The sequence below is a fragment of the Triturus cristatus genome, chromosome 9, assembly GCF_964204655.1.
Source record: "Triturus cristatus chromosome 9, aTriCri1.1, whole genome shotgun sequence".
Lineage (NCBI taxonomy): Eukaryota > Metazoa > Chordata > Amphibia > Caudata > Salamandridae > Triturus > Triturus cristatus.
The window spans coordinates 783,518,441-783,535,528 of record NC_140592.1 but is presented as its reverse complement, the minus strand read 5'-3'; the positions used below and the strand labels follow the sequence as shown (position 1 = coordinate 783,535,528).

At 44.2% G+C, this 17,088-nt stretch overlaps 1 long non-coding RNA gene across 1 annotated transcript in view; it reads left to right on the top strand.

The window, feature by feature from the left end:
* LOC146798843 (uncharacterized) overlaps window positions 1-17,088 on the top strand; it is a 51,810-nt gene that overhangs the window by 833 nt on the left and 33,889 nt on the right. The window lies entirely within an intron of this gene.

The window sequence follows — 17,088 nt, the reverse complement described above, 5'->3', positions numbered from 1 at the left end:
CTATCAGCTTGGAAACAGCTAAAAGTGACAATATGTTTTAAACAGACACGTGGAACAGTTAAATGACGTTTTTAAACTGCTTTTTAGTTAGCAAATAAAATGTGATGTATGTCTTGTTTAAACAATAAACTGGCTGTTAAGGCTCATTTGTTTCCTGCTGGCGTTCTTTATCTCCAAAGCACAAAGTGCTTCACGTTTGCAGTTCGTTAAACAATTGAAAAATCAGTCATGGCAAGTCCTTTGTTCCTCAGCAAAAAGATTAAAACATAACCCCGTACTGGGCCATTCCCAAAAAGGAAAGGAGATGCAGCAAGTTGGATGGAAATTTACAAAACATCACCACAATAAAAGAAGAGTTGCCCAAGAGCTAATAAGATGTCTGTTGGAGCAAATAAGGGGATTTTCCTACATGGAAAAGAGGGAAACAAATACAATTATTCGAGTGGGTACTTTCCAGTCCCATAACTCCTCAGAAAGTGTAGAAAAAATAAGACGTGTACTGGGTTCTTTGTAGCAGGTTCCGCTGCGCTAGCATATGAGGCTCATGACAAGAGAATGCAGTTTGAAGAATTTAATATAATTGTAGACCAATAAGGAGCCCACAACGTGCGCAGCGAAGCCTCCAGCAGCTACTAACTCAACTGAATGTACGGCCACATACATCACAAGCACATGCATTCACAAGCACAGGCATTTAAAACATTACAGGTAAGTGCACAAGAAACACCATACAAATAAACACATTCCAACAGTGAGTAAACTTACGACCGCTCTCGAGACCACGCCATAAAACGTGGCAGAACTCAAGAGCGGCACACAAATACCTTACATTTACAGTACAACAAAATGTGAGTGAAGAATATTACTTTAATGAATGAAACCCTTCAGCTGCCGCCATCTTTGGAGAGCCAGATAGCATCTGCCGTAGAGAAGGTTCACGTATTCTGGTCTATTCCACATGGCACTTGTAAAGCACATAGCTACCCGTAGGCATCCCTGCTCTATTACAAACCGAGGAGCACAAAACAAGAGTGTGAAACTCTGGCCTCAAGGCTGGAAGGAATACCAGAACATTTTGGACAAAATATCAACTATAAACCCAATTAAGAATATACCTCACAACATATATTCTTTTTCAAAAAAAGAAAATCCTTTAGGTGATGTCGGCAATATGTCTGTTTTCAGTTGGTCGTATATAAGTTACATTTTGACTATTGTTTATTGTAACAGTCTCATCCCTTTCAGCACCAATGCAGTAATCCTCATCTCCAGATTTGAAATTGAATGATAAACGTCATTGAGTTATGGTACCTTGATACATGGGCAGTGACCTAGGCAAGGAGATGTACAGACGATAAAGGTGCTGCAGGAGGAGGGGACCAGTAAAGGCATAGACGCTATGAGAAGGTACTGGGAAGGTACAGAGCGGGCCCAAGCAGCTCTGGCAGGAATATGAAGTGATTAAGGCACTAAGAGGGCGACAAAAGGCTGGTGGCCACTTGCATAGATCGCGTCCATCAGGGTTGTGGTCGTGCCATACCCTCCTAAATCATAGCACCATTTACTGCAAGGTGCTCCAAATCCAAGGCACCATACTCCTTTTTTTTTTTTTTTGCCCCTAGTCCTTCCTGGCCATCTCAGGCATCATCAAATTCAACCCCTGCACTCATGCCCCCCCCCCCCCCCCCACCCCATCACATTTAAAATCGCGGGCTCTTGTGCCATTTAACTTGAGCCCTCCCGGGTCCCTCAGGCCTTTGGGTCCCTAAAGTGCTGCACGTCCTATTCCTGCCAAGGAGTTGGCAAGGGAAAAGGAGTTGACGGGCATGCTTGAGGGCACCAGAAGGTAATCTGGAGCAAAACATGCCCAACATTGAAGAGGAAGGCGGCTGCTGTCACAGAAAAAAATTACGTTGCGCGGGTGGGGGCCCCAGTGATGCAAGGATTAGTCGTGATTGTTTTCTGCACAGTTTCATTCACAAGCTTGGATTTACAAACAAGCAACAATTCTAGAAAAGGTGTGAGGGGGAGACATCAAAGAGAGACGAAAAGACACAAACATAGTTTAAGCTAAAATAGCAGGAATGGTTTGTTTGACAGATTAATTAAGTGGTGAGATCAATTGGAAGGATCTATCCCTTAAATTTACTGCAAGGTAAGAGCATAACATGCAAGGCACACATGATATTGATTCAAAGTGATCGAACTCCATGAATGAAAAGGCGATTGAACATACATTTCACAAAGAAAGTAAGTGTTATAAAAGTTTAAAAAAATCTTTACTAAGAGCACAATAGCAAATGTTTTCTGCTGCAGGTTCCTATCAAAAGCATAAAACGAGATCAGATGGACACAGGCAAGATGGGAGCATTGGAAAATTATTTAAACTGCAAGGAGCCGATATAAAACAAGGGAAAAAAACATGTTACATACCATAAACAGTGATAATACACCACCAGTACGACTCTTAGTCCCACCCAACAAAAAAGGGAAATTACCTCACACGATAGAAGCCTTAACAAGCTGATGGACCAAATAGCTTGAGTCCCATTAAGCACCAAACACGATGATCAGGACAAAACCCATCTGCATCCGCACCGAATGTCTTGTAAATGCAGGACCTCAGCTTGTTGTCAATCAGAACTTTTCAGTTGAAAAGGAGAACACTTGCCCAATCTGGAATTATGCCAGGCCTAGCCTCCGGATTTAATGCTAGAAACAGCAGCAAAAAGCAGCAACATAGAAAAAGGTTTATAAAGAGACTGTGCAAATTCTTCAGAAAACAGTAACATAATCACAAGCCAGGCAAGGCAGAAGAAAACTTGGACAGCATAAAAATACAATAGTCACAGCCCTATAAAGTAGAGCATGACAAAAACCAAACCTGTTGCACTACAAAGGTAAACACATTGGACTCAACAATAAATCCCCTGAACTATCAGTGTAACAAAGTAGATTTATTAAACATCCTGGCCTTCTTTGTCTCTTGCATCTACACAAAGTTGGAACGATTAATTAACCTGATACACTGGGTGAAGAATGAGTCTGAATTAAAATCAACAACAACTTTTCTTTGCTCACAAATAATAGAAACGTTTCCATACCAACGGTTTTGGACACATTAGTAACGGAGGTCAAGAATGTCAGAAAGCACAATAGTTACTTAACAAAAGAGGATGAAATCAAAAGCTGAAATTTAAACCCAAGTAAATATTCAAACACCTGGCAGACAGATCAAAAGACCCATAAGGTCCAACTTCACATGCTAATGAGCACACGCAAATTCCACATCTCAAATCTGTAGAACAAATGTCCTCGCCAACACAAAACACTATACAAGAATAAGATTGGGCACAGCTTAGAAACCAACAACCGGTAACAAAAAGAGAGTGAAAATACCCTGAAAGGCGCACAATAAAAAACATAAAACGAAAGGTACAGATACTATAGCTACCATTGCTAAACCTATAATTGCTCTTTACTATACCTGGAATGAAAAAATAAATAAAAATACAGATCAAACTACCCATCTGAAGATTAAAAACTGGGACTGAAATGTGAATGAAAGCTCACTAACCACTGCAGAACCAGTCACCAATGTGGTCACAATTTTCTCAGAACCAGGGACACAAGCATTAGACGTTAACATAAAGCCTGGAGCAATTGAGATAGAGTAACAGCAGGAAATAGAACCACACAATCAAGTGGAGACTCTAAACAATAACTCTGTTCAAGAAGTAAAACAGCTTGTGCCCATCAAAATAAACCAGGAACTATTGCAAAACAGTCATGCCTTGTATCATGGCGATAAAGCCCATTGCAACAAACACAGTATGAATATCACACAAAACATCTGCTTAATGCAAAATAAATATCCTGATGACTTAAGAGTGACATAGAACCTTGGAAAATATTGCCGGAAAGAAACCAAGTGTCAACTAAAAGCTGAATCCTAAATGGTGAAAAATCAAAGATGAAATAAGCACATAATTAAACTTCTACCTAGGTTTGAATCAAAAGGAAGGCGTGATACACTTGATCAAGGTAATATTAGCCGACTATTTTCAAAAGCGCATGAAGAATTAGCACATATAAACACAACCCAAATAACAGCAATAGAGTTTCAACAACCACGGGGTTTGTAAATCAATTAATCAACCCTGGTCACATGGCATGTAGAAGGTATAGCATGGTATGTTTATTCAAGAAAACACATATTTCAGAAATGGGGGAATCAAAGTAGTCAAAGAGAACGCTTCCCTGACATCCTGGCGCCAATTCTAGAGACAATCCCACCAAGAAAAATCAGTCTTAAAAAAAAGAAACGTGTTAAAAATGAACATTTAAACGTAACCTCGATATTAAGGAATGCTGCAGGACTGAAGAGTAATAAAATAAAAAAAGTTACGTATGTGATGATTCTCTGTAACCACAGACTAGGAAGGTGCTGCACCATAAAGGAAAAGAACTGGCACAATAAGGAAAAGATTAGCGCTAACCACTATCAGCACTTATAGCCCCACAAAAAAAGTGGAGTGAGGGTCATACAGCAGGAAAACCACCTTCTGGCATCATACTATATGGAAAGTGGGTGGCATAAAAAGAATTATGCAAGATCCAGAAGTAATACACTATTGGAAACCATTTCGTATCATTCTACTACAAGAAACATGGAGCCCGCAGGATTTCTCTTTAAAAGGATATATAGCAAACAAAAACAGATTCAAGGGGGACACCGCAACCTACATTTCCTTGGAATTAAAATTAGAAACATCTCGTATAGACATTAAAAAAAAACCTGGGTCTTGACAGAAAAAAATATAGAATTGGAAATCACCATACAAAATAACATTAATTACAATACATGTTCACATTAATTCGTTATCCAGGAAAAATAGAAGAGCCATGGAAAAACTGCAAAATCTTATAATAGTCTAGGATGCAAATATCACCGGATCATAACTGGTGACTTCAATTCTAATTAATAGGCAGATATACAAGATGATGAACTCAAATTAGGCTTAACGCCCACTGGAATATCCTGGAACAAGAAGTGACAGGCAATCAAAAGGAGACAAACCACGAGAAATGTTTCTCTCAATGTGCCCGTCTCTGGGAACAAGGGTGCAAAATAGAAGATACTAGGACGATTAGCGAGCGCCCTTTAAACACACACCAGTCAAAATCTGTACCATTTTAGATTATGCAACTGCAGGTTTATCATTGCTATATTACTTCAGAACAACTGTATTGCACACCGAACTAAAAGTAATCACTAACCTCAAGCATGTACACTAGCTAATTAGAATGCTTGTCATAAATTGGCAAAAAACTTGATTGCACATTCTCAAACAGGCAACCCAAGTCGCCTAAAATAGGACATTTTCATACCTGAAAAAATCTTCTAATATAGTGCTGTGCATCTAATTGCTTAGCAGTCAGAGGAAAAAAACTATGTAACAGATTGGAAACACTTTACTTGAAAGCTCATCTGGAAATTTACTGCCTCAGATGCTAAAAGGGTTGCAATTATGGTCTCATCGAGAATAAGAAACGTGGTTTACAAAGGCTCGAAAACTGGAAAAGAAAACGCTGATTCGAGAATTAAGTTCGTTGAACAGGATGTCAGTAAAGAAGTAAAAAATTACAGAAAGCGCAAGACCTAAGAAAAAAATATAAACTATCGGTTTGGGCAGCAAAAAAAGTAATCAAGATCAATTTTGGGCAATATACTGGGCATCACTAAGGAACAGAAAACAAAGGAATTTTGGATGGTGATAAACTTGATAAAGGTAATTTTTAGTCAAATAATAGAAAGATAACAGAGGATCTATGGGTGAATGATTTGTAACAAATTTGGATTATTGATTGGGATGTGAACTCTGATGAAGCAGCAACCACAATCGTCAGAGTGAGGGACAAGCTAACCCAGCATTAACCTGTGCTCAACCCTCTGGTAGCTTAGCACAGAGCAGTCAAGCTTAACTTAGAGGCAATGTATAAAGTATTTGTGCAGCACCTCAAACAGTAAAACAGTGAAAGCGCCACAGAAAAAGAATCCCATGCCAAGTTAGAAAAATAGAGCTTTCTTCAATAAATAAAACCAAACCAAAACAACAAAAATCCAATCAGTAGAATCAGAAATATACAATTTTTAAAATATTTTGATTTTGATGAAAAAAAAGAACCAAGAAGCACAAAGCGGCAACTATGGATATCTGATCGTGCCGGTCCAGGACAAAAGTCACAAGTTCAGGCTGACCACGATGCAGTGCGGGAAGGCTATGGGGACCCAGTTAGGCCTGATGAACAAAGTACCTTAAATCCTGGTTTGCACAGTGATGTGACAATCTGCATCAAAGATGCGTCACAAAGCTGATACGATGTATCTGTCCTGAGAAGTAGCAAGACTGCGGTGTGTCGTCCTGCGTCATTGTCAAAGATCCTGTCAACGAGGACTTGCGATTCAAAGTCCAGCGTCGAGGATGCATCGTGCATTTGAGGTGACGCTCGATTCCAAGGAGCTGCAAGGCTGCAATGCGGAGTCCGGTGTCGTCATCGTGGCTGCCGATGACAATGGATATGAGCACCCCTGCCATTGAATGCTTCGCTTCGCACAGCAGCAATTCTGATGTGGCGACGGGCTGCGATGTGGTTTTTTGCAACGGTACAGTTCCATGCTGCAACATCGATGCGTTGGTTCTGCTCAGGGCTGCGCTGCACAGCGGAGTAGATGCATCGGTTCCGCTAATTCCACAGAGGCTGGCAAAGAACCTTAAGCCCACTTCGATGCGTCCAGGACTGGGGTGGCACCGGTTGGCAGGGTAGACTCGCAGATGTATGTAAGGTTGTTGGTAGCCTGTTGTGTCCCGGAGGCTTTAGATCGGAGTCCAGCCAACTATCTCTTAAAGTCACTCTGGGGTTCTGGGCTCAAGAGATGTAGGTCCAGTCCTTCTCATCCAGGCAAGAGGGCAGCAGTCCTTCAGAGCAGCAATCCAGCAGGGTGGCAGTCCTTCTTCCTGGCAGGGTAGCTACAGGTCCAGAAGTGTACTGAAGAGTTACTGTCTGACGACCAGAACTTATACACAGTTGTTTCTCTGAAGCGGGGAGAAGCTTCTAGAGGCATGCTTTTGAAAGTACACAGGTGCCCAGCCTTCCTGGCTCCAGACTAACCCTTTGTCTTAAGGCAGGACACAGCCCATTCAAGTGTAAGTGGGACTGGGCCCAGCTTCCCCCTCCCATCCAGCCAATCATTCCCCATCCAGGCACTCCTAAGCTCCCTATTGTGTGCAGCTGACTAAGAGAAATGCATAAAGTCCAACTTTCAACTGCACCCAGCTGTGACCCAGAGACAGGCTACGGGCACTAAATGGCTATGGCAAGAAAGTGCCAACTTTCTAAAATGGAATTTTCAAAATTGTAATTTAAAATTTGTCTTTACCATGAAAGAAGATTTTTCATGACAATTCCAAAGCCTCCAAACGTTAACTGGTCATTTGCTCCCATATGGAAATTATAGTTTATTTAAATGTAATAAGGTAACTCCAGTGCTATCCTATGGGAGAGGTAGGCCTTGCAGTAGTGAAAAGCGAATGTAAGAGTTTTTCGCTACCAGGAAACGTTAAATGTCATGTCCTTCTTTTTAAATGCATTGCATCCTGCCCACTGGGCTGTCCAGGGCCTAACCTAGGGGTGACATATATATTAAAAAGGAAGGTTTGAGCCTCGCAAAAGGTTTATTTTGTCAGGTTGTAATAGCTGTTCAAAAACTGCACACACAGGCTTCAATGGCAGTCCTGAGACAGGTTTAAAGGAGTTTAGTGGGTGACACAATAAGTGCTGCAGGTCTACTAGTAGCATTTAATTTGCAGGTAAATTTAAATAGGCCAATCGGGCATAAACCAATCTTACCGTGTTTTAAGGAGAGACCGCAAGCACTTTAGCACTGGTTAGCAGTGGTACAGGGTGCAGAGTCCAATCAGCCATCAAAAATTGGTTCAGAAAACACGAGGGAGAAATAAAAAAGTTTCGGGATGACCCTGCTGAAAAAGCCTAGTCCCACACAACCACCCCTCCAGCTAAAAGCAAGGGTAGACCAATCAATACCTTGATGACCTCACCTGCTTAGGCGGTAGAGCATGGACAAAGACCTTGTTATGGAGGGGCATTTGTCAGTTCTATGCTTCTGAACTGTGTTGGATCCCTCTGTCTATGCTATCCTGAGCCACTGAACTGACCCATGGGGAACCCTTCTCTTCATCTGTGGACCCCATTAGCAATTAACCATAACCTGCTCACAGATGCATTGTAGTAGGCTGACTGTATCACCATGGCCAACAAAGTGATGTGCCAATTTCATCCCTTGGATCCGACTTCTGTCCCCATTCCAAGGAAACCTCCGCCCATAAGGACAGTAACCAACAGAGACCTCTGACAACTGTCAGGAGCCAGGCCATCCAGGGTTCTCTGACCTCTGAGGTTTCTCAGAGTGAAGGGTAGTAGCCTTGGGTGTTTTGCACCTTACATACACTACCTCCCACCAGTTCAGGGATAGTATCCTTAGACTGTCCTCCCAGCCCGGGTCTGTACCCTAAAGCTGAACTTGGACAGGGGTGAGTTTTCCCTCACCCTTTTCCTTCATCTGGACTGCTGTACCTTCCGCTTGGGAGTGGTACCCCCTGGAAACTGAACTGTCAGAGAGGCCTGGGCAGCTGACTCTCTCAGTTCTGATTCCGGGGGCAACCCATTCCCAGAATGCAGTCTATGGGCATCTGGGGGACTCACTATGACCGTCCTTTGGGTCACCTCCCCACCCCACTCTAGGAATACATGGGTCATAGGGCGGAAGAAGTTTTGCCCCTGGACCTGTGTTACCCTGCACACCTCGCGGGTGTACTGCTCTGGAGAAACTAGCCTTTCTGCTATGATATCTGTGTAAGGATCCTCAGGAGTTTTCTGCAGGAGCGTCAGGAACTTGAAGAGTAGGCCTCAGTCTTCCCCTACGGCCTTCTGTCTCTATCAAACACTAGAAGACCGGAGGACACGCCAGGGGAAAACAGGGTAACAAAACAAGGGAAGGGGGGTGCGACTTCAGTGGTGTGGCTGAGGCTGGACCAAGGATGAGGCTCGTCTCTGCTGAAAATAAAAAGTCTGCTTACTTTCAATTCTTACAATGTTCGCTACAAGTATCAGATCTTATTAACTCTTAAATCCTACCTATCCATGTGGATTATGCTCTCTACTATGGCGGGAGTCATCACCACTCAGAATTGGTAGAAATCGGGGAAAGTACAAACCAGGTATCCTATAGAACAGGGAGCAAATGGTTCAAAGATAGTCCTCAACACTATAACATATGACTCTCCTCACCCCATCTACTCACCCTGTTTAGCAGTACTAAAACCCCAAATTCTCCAACTACGGTTTACTCAGGAGCAGATAGAGAGCTGAAAGAATAGAACAAAACAACAACTATTACCTCCTCCGCCCTTTCTATATTGCACCTTAGGTATAATAAAGGTTAGCGCACAGCGCTGTTACCGTGCTTCAGTTGTCCAACGGCCACCGTTACCGTGGTCCACGCTAGCGTCCCCCTCGGGTATCCAGAGTGTTCGTCAACCCCGGTAAATTCCCACGCAGCGTGGAGATAGAGGGGAACTGGTTGGAGGTGTGGCCCGCACGGAGAGAAAAGCGCCAGCGATGCACCACAATTCACACGTAACCAGGGGCTAGGAGTAACAAGGGGTTGTGACCAGCTCTGACTGTTAGTTCCGAGACTATGAACTGTCGCTGTAATGAGGGAGCGACTATTGAGTGCCAAGATATCGGGACTAAGACATCTTAGAACGTGGGGGCATAAGATAGGGGGTTATAACTAAACAGGGCACGAGCACCAATCTCACTAAACGCCGCCACCAGGGAGTGAGGAGCTGCAAAAAGAAACAGGGAAAGAGAAGACATTCACACCAGCACTCGACAAAGAAAGGTTACGCTGAAGACAGCGAGACCAAAGCGGTACGAAAACCGCACTACGGTAGCAAAATCGGGTAGATAGCGTTTCAATGAGAACGCCAAGAGCGCGGGCTCAAACCCTGAAGGACTCGAACACCACGAAAGCGACTCCGGAAGCAGGAAGTCACCAACCGGAAGTCAGGCAACACGAACCAGGGACGGAAACAGGTTTCCAAGCTAGAACGCTAAGCACGTTCAATAGCGCTTGGGGACCTTATATGCTGGACCGTCTGCCGATCCGAACCGCGGGGCATGACAATCTGGCTATCCCGATGTCCTTCAGACAGTGACAGGGATCCCATTCACTTTCACCTGGTGGAAGTGACAACACCCACCATTAGGGATTACCAGCTCACCCTATGAGCCTATCTTCCAGTTAAGGGAGATCATGGCATGGTGTATGACATGCCCTTGTCAACTACTTACCTCTAAGGCCATATTGGACACCCCTGTAGAGGTCTCACCAGTGAGTGGCTTCTTTAGGACAGAGTCTCCCTGTTTGTGTCGTAGCTGAGAGCAACCTCCTCCCTGTTTCTTAGAAGAGGCATGGGAATCCTTTCCTTCCCTCTTACTCTGGGACCTACCTGTGTCTCCCTTGACCTCCCACAGTTTTTCTTCTATTGTAGCCTGATAGGCACCCTACAGCCTGTTGCTCATACAGGCCGATTACTAACGGCATTACTTTGCAATGTGTCGCTGTGTCTGATGTCTACATGTCATTAAGGCTTCATTAAAGGTGGACATACTAGCGATAATACTAGACTCGGAGTAGATCTGATTGATATGGCAGAACAAGAAAATAAATTGTCTTCTCCCACATGATGTAGAGAAGGCATTTGACAGAGCATATTGACAGTTTTTAAGTAAGCTCTCACAAAGACTGGTCTAAGCTCCAACATTCTTGCTCATGTAATGGTGATTTTCAAATCCTCTTCTGCTAACCTTAAAATAAATATAGAGCTTTCAGAATCAATGTTTTTGTCCAAGCGCACAAGACAGTGGTGTTCTCATCGACCTCTGTTGTCTGCTCTCACAATGGAGTTTTTATTATAACATATGAACTAAAATCCTGACGTAGGCCTCAAAATGAGACAGCAAACATATAAATAGCTTTATGTACAGATAATGTTCTATATCTTTTTATGACCCTCAGAGGTCAATACCAACTCTTCTTGAAGATCTGCTTACATTTACCGAAGCCTCGGCTTTAAAATAAACCTCACAAAATCACCCAAATTGGCATATCAGACCCCCATTGCAACTCCTGGACCTTACTGCACCAACATGACCTAAATTGTACCCTACGCCCAATTAAATATTTACGAATTAGCGTCCTGACAAGACTAGAAACATTTATACTTGTAATGTTTTCCCTCTACTTGATGTTTTATGTAAGGGTCATCATACATGGGGTAAGCTGGCTAGGATGTATTACAAGCATAACATTTTTTAACATGTGTGCCATATATGTCAGCTGTGCTGTACGTCTCCAATTTAGCTAGAATTACATCTACTGAAACCTCAATGAAGTCAATGCTAAAACAATGTAATTTGAGTAATGCTAATCCACTGTCAAGAATTCCTGTCATACAAGGGAAACACGCCCTTATGTAAACAGGAGAGCTGTTACATAACTCAAGGGAAACACGCCCTTATGTAAACAGGAGAGCTGTTACATAACTCAAGGGAAACACGCCCTTATGTAAACAGGAGAGCTGTTACATAACTCAAGGGAAACACGCCCTTATGTAAACAGGAGAGCTGTTACATAACTCAAGGAAAACACGCCCTATAAAGGGAGGAACCGGGAGGTACAAGGCTGTCGGATATTGTGTTTACACCGACGTACCTGCTTCGTGAAGAGCAGTGTTCAGGAGTGGTGCTCCAGTAAGGCAAGAACGGAGGTAGGTCGAGTCGTTACTCCCTGGGCCGTGTCTTGCCCCATCGTCACCTGTGAAGGACCCGGAAGCTCTACCGGTCAACCATTGAGCTTCGCTTTTTGACTCGGCTGAGTCCAAGCGCAGTGGCGCTTTTGCTGGTTGGAGTCGTAACTCCCAGCCCGACCAGAGACACAGGGACTGCCAGCTGTAACGCACACCAGGAGGTGTTTGCCGCGTTACAGACTCGGAAGTCCACAGGATCGATCGAGCGGCTGCTCTCGGTTCAGTCTTCTTGCTTGTGATTGGGGTATCGGTTACGCATCACCAGGAGGTGACTCCGCGTCCCGGTGCAGTCTGAGGAAGAGGTTGAGCGGCTGCTCCCTTCAGGTAGAGACCCCGGCTGGGTGTTTCCCTGACTCCTCGATTCTCCCCAACACTCTTCGTGCCCCTCACAGCCTACCGATTGGCATTGTCGGCCATTTCATTTCTGCCCTCTGTTGGCAAAGCCGGGATCGGCGTATATGCAGAGGACGGTTAGGACCATCCGTGCTGTGGGCTGGTAACGTACTTAGCCTGGAGGATTCCAGTGACTATAACTTTTGTTTGTTCTTTGTATTTTATTTGCCTTCATTAAAAGAACTAACCCTTCACAAGTGGTTGCGTCCTCATTGTCGTGTCTGTTAAACGATCCTGAGACGTTCAGGGCGTTACATCCACTAACCCTTTTTAGTCATACAGGGCTAGCTTTAGCGTTGATGGCACTCAATGCAATAATTGTTGTTGGCATGCCCCTCTCCCTATGACCGCCCCGATTCCTATGACCTCTTTCTTCACTGATTCCCTCACTAATTCCCTCCAATGGTGCCCCTAGTATCTCATTCGTCCCCCTCTCATTTATTTATTTTATAGCGCAACTCATCCCAATGTAGGCTGTCAGAGCGCTTTATATCACAAACATATTATACAGAGACAATAAGTCATACAAGTGTGTAAATCAATGTATCGAAAATGTTACTTAAGACAATGACACAAGGTGTAGGAGTCACATGTCATCCATACTAGTAGGCATTAAGTATTAAGAGTGCTGGTCTGAAGAAACAGAGGGGCAGATTAACAAAGTTTTCACAATCTCCAGTAACCAAAGATGGTGTTGCATGAAAGGAGAGAGAACAACAGCACCATGTCTACTAAGATATGGTACAGTTTCTCTCTCCTCTAATGCTGGCGTACGTCTGGCTGTCTTGCACCAATGCACACACCGTTGCCCCATAGGGCAAGGGTGTTTGCTTGATGTCCAATTTAAGTTTTATACTGCATGCGCCTTCTAGCGTAAAATTCTTTGCTTTGACAAAGTTTACCATCTTACCACTAAGCCTGTGCTATGTTTTGTGCAACACACATGCAAATATGAAAAGGTTTAAAGAAAATATAACTTTTCTTCAACGTTACACCAGCCTCGAAGATGTGTAATTATTTGATGCTAATCACTTTTTACAAAAGTTAGTCGATAGGGATTAGTATCAAAATCAATGGGTGAGTGCATGGCAACATCCATCTTCCACCCATGGTATGCCTCCATGACGTAAAATTGTGTATACTGCTACTGTGTGTTACTTTAGGGCAACAATGAAGAGATCTAGAATTTCAAAACATTCTAGAAGAGTATAAAGTCCATGTGCACGTAGACATCTCCCTTCTCTGTACAGCGAACAAGATAACTTTATAATTTCTTTGAAATAACTTCACTGGAGACGTCCGAAAGATCTTTTGAAATAACTAATCTGAAAGACAAGAGAACAAAAATAAGTTATATTCCCAGGGTGGGATCAGTAGAGGAGGGATAATCTTAGCCTCCGTGTCCTTAATAAAATCCAGATTTTCTGCCCAGCAGGCTGTGACAAATCTAAATTTTATGGCATGATACGGAGGCCAATATTATGCAAGTTTAAAGAGAGTTCAAAACATTATCAATAACATTTGAAACAGGTTTAAAATAACATCTTTTGAAAATGCATTCATTTGACCAATCGGCAGCCTTAAGGATATCTTGAAGGCCACCACCCAGAATAAATGCTTTGGAAGCCGAGGCTCCTCTAAGAGAATGAGCACCAAAAACTGAAATATCGATCCCAGCTTCTTTCATAACATCCTTAACCCATCTAGCTAATGTGGGAGAGGAAACTGCTCTATGGGGAAACCTGTGAGATATTAATAGTTGATCGACAGGACCTCTTAACCTTAAGGTTCTCTTTTCGTACTCTAACAAACACTTCACCACACATAAACTTTCGTTCTGAGGAAAGAAGGGGTAGAAAACAGAAGATGACATAGTTTTAGTTTGTCTTCTAAGGAAATAACAAACTCCCTCAGGTTGGTAAGCTCTGGAAGAGATATCGAAGGCTTTAACATCCGACGTACGTCTGAAGGAGACAAGGCACAGTAAAACAGTGAGTAGGACTTTTTAAGTGAGACAGTGGAGTTCTCACCCCAATCAGCAATTATTCTAAGGACATCCCTCACATCCCATAGTTTAGAATATTTGGGCAAAGGTGGATTTAAGACACGCATACTTCTCATAAGTTTTTTAGTTCAGTAAGTTCTGACCTACTGAGGTACCATCTACCAAGCAGTGTCCTGCTGCGATGGCCGATCTATAGACATTAACGGTACGGTAAGCCAGACCTGAGGCAAAGATTTCGGCCAAAAAGTTGAGAACTTGAACTATATCAGTTGAAATGGGATCGTAATTCCGTCGAAGGCACCAACAAACCCATTTATGCCAAGCCAATCTATAGGCTTTCCTTGTTCCAGGAGCCCAGGATTCTGACATGAGCCTGAAAGCGCTCTCCGAAAGTCCCGGGAGCTGCCATTGTCTCCTAAAATCTTCCATGCCATCAAAGACATGAGCCCCTGAAGAACGAGGGGGTGACACTCTCCCTGAGGATCTGTGATTATTTCGTCGAGGGTAGGAATGAGAATTGGAAAGTCCACACTCATTTCCAACAGGATGGGAAACCAAGCCTGAGATCTCCAGAGGGGGGTTATTACTACCACTATTTCCTTGTTTCTCTGAATTTGAAGGAGAAGATGTGGAAGCATGGCAAAGGGCAAGAAAGCATAAGGTCTCAAACCAAGCCAGTTCTGTAACAACGCGTCTATCCCCAAGGCCATCGGGTCCGGCCTCCAGCTGAAAAACTTGGGGAGTTGAGTGTTGACTCTGTCTGCAAACAGGTCTATTCCAAAAGGACCCCATAGTGCCTGGATGGTTAGAAAAATATCCCTGTTCAGTTTCCAGTTGCTCGAATCTTTGAAATTCCTCGAGAACCAGTCTGCTACCCCATTGTTCGAACCCGGAATATGTTCGGCAATGACTCAAATGCCCTTGTTGAGGCAGTACGCCCAGAAATTCTTGCCTAGGTCGGAGAGTCCTTTGGAATGTGGGCCTCCCATTTTGTTCACGTATCTCACAGCAGATATGTTGTCCATGCGAAGCAGGACTGAACACTTCATCAAGCCCTTGGTAAAGCTCTGAATTGCAAAGGATCCTGCCAGTAGTTCTAGGCAGTTGATGTGTAGTTCCTTCTCCTGAGGTGTCCAAAGTGCCCTCCCCGAAGATTGCTCTGCCATTCCAGGCCTCTGCATTCCTCAACCACCAGAGTATTTCTTTCCTGGAGTCTGGATCTAGGCAAACTATCTGGGAGTAGGATGGATTCTTCCTGAGGGCTTTGACTTTGAGTCTCTGAAGGGCTCGACAGTATAGTGGACCCGGGTAAATGGCTTGGATAGTTGAGGACAACAGACCCAGTATCCTTGCTAAAGTCCTTAGAGGAAAGGAGTGGATCTTTAGAATTCTCCGTAACTCCTTCCTGAGTTTTCTGACTTTTTCCCCTGGCAATTTTAATTCTGTTAGGACTGTGTTTACTGAAAACCCCAGGAACTGTGTGTCTTGGCTTGGAATTGTTTTTTTTTTTAAATTTTTTTTTTTAAACCGTTTATTACAAAATTAAAAAAATATACAAAGATGGGCCTACAACCTTCAGGCCGGCCGCTAGCAAGCAAAAGGAGCATGTGATACAAACAATAGCGCGCATGCCGCGGCAAAGGGAAATGCACAGGAGTTAGCAGCGTTGGTAGCCGCACCATCCGGACCCCACATAACGGTTTCATTTTAATATAAATAACAACAGAAAACAAATCCACAAGGCAACCCACAATCGGAAACAGCAGCATGTGCTCCCCTAGAAGGGGGACCCTACCAATCCATAGGAGTATCAAGGGGGGGAAAAGGTCAGGACAGGGACTAGGTGGACTCAGTGCCCGGAACCGGGGAGATAAACTGGCTAAGGGGACGGGGCCGGAGACGGATCGGGCAATAACGGCGGGGTACAGATTCCCCCGCGGTAGGCGTTCCAGGGGCCCCATACTTTCACCCATGTCCCAGGCTTACCTCTCGCAACATACACCACCTTTTCCCGAAACATGCACCAATCCATGTTATCCTTCCATGGCGAGACAGTCGGCGACCTCTGGGAACCCCACAGTTGAGCAATGTCGCGTTTGGCCACCATATATCCCAGAGTCACCCACCACGTCTGCGGCGCCGAGTAGTCGGTTGGCTCCCACACATTCAGAAGGCATCTCCTCGCTTCGGGCAGCAGCGACACACGCGTAACCACCCGCAGGACCTCATGCACACCACGCCAGAATCGCTCCACCTCCGGGCATTCCCACAAAATATGGAGAAAGGTCCCCAAAGAACCACACCCACGCTTACACAACCCGTCCACAGCATAGCCCATACGCAATAGTCTTGGCCCCGTGACGTAGACCCTATGGAGTATCTTGAGCTGGACGAAGCGAAGGCGGGCCGGTATGGCCACCTCTTTCGGGGAGGCCACCGCAGATACCCAGTCCTCGTCGTCCAGCTCCAAGCCATCGGCAACCCATGCCTCACGAAGGTTAGTCAGCAGTCCCGAGCGGTCGTTGATGAGTTTTTTATAGATTAATGAAATCGTGCTGTCCGGTACATGTCCATCTAGCACTCTATCCTCCAGAGGGGAATACTCCGGGATGGAGGCAACGTCCGGGAAGACGGAGCATAGCGCATGACGGATCTGCATATACCGAAAGTACTCCCTGTCCTGCAACTGGAATTCTGTCTGCAGCATCTCGAACGTTTTGAATCCCCCCCTCGTCC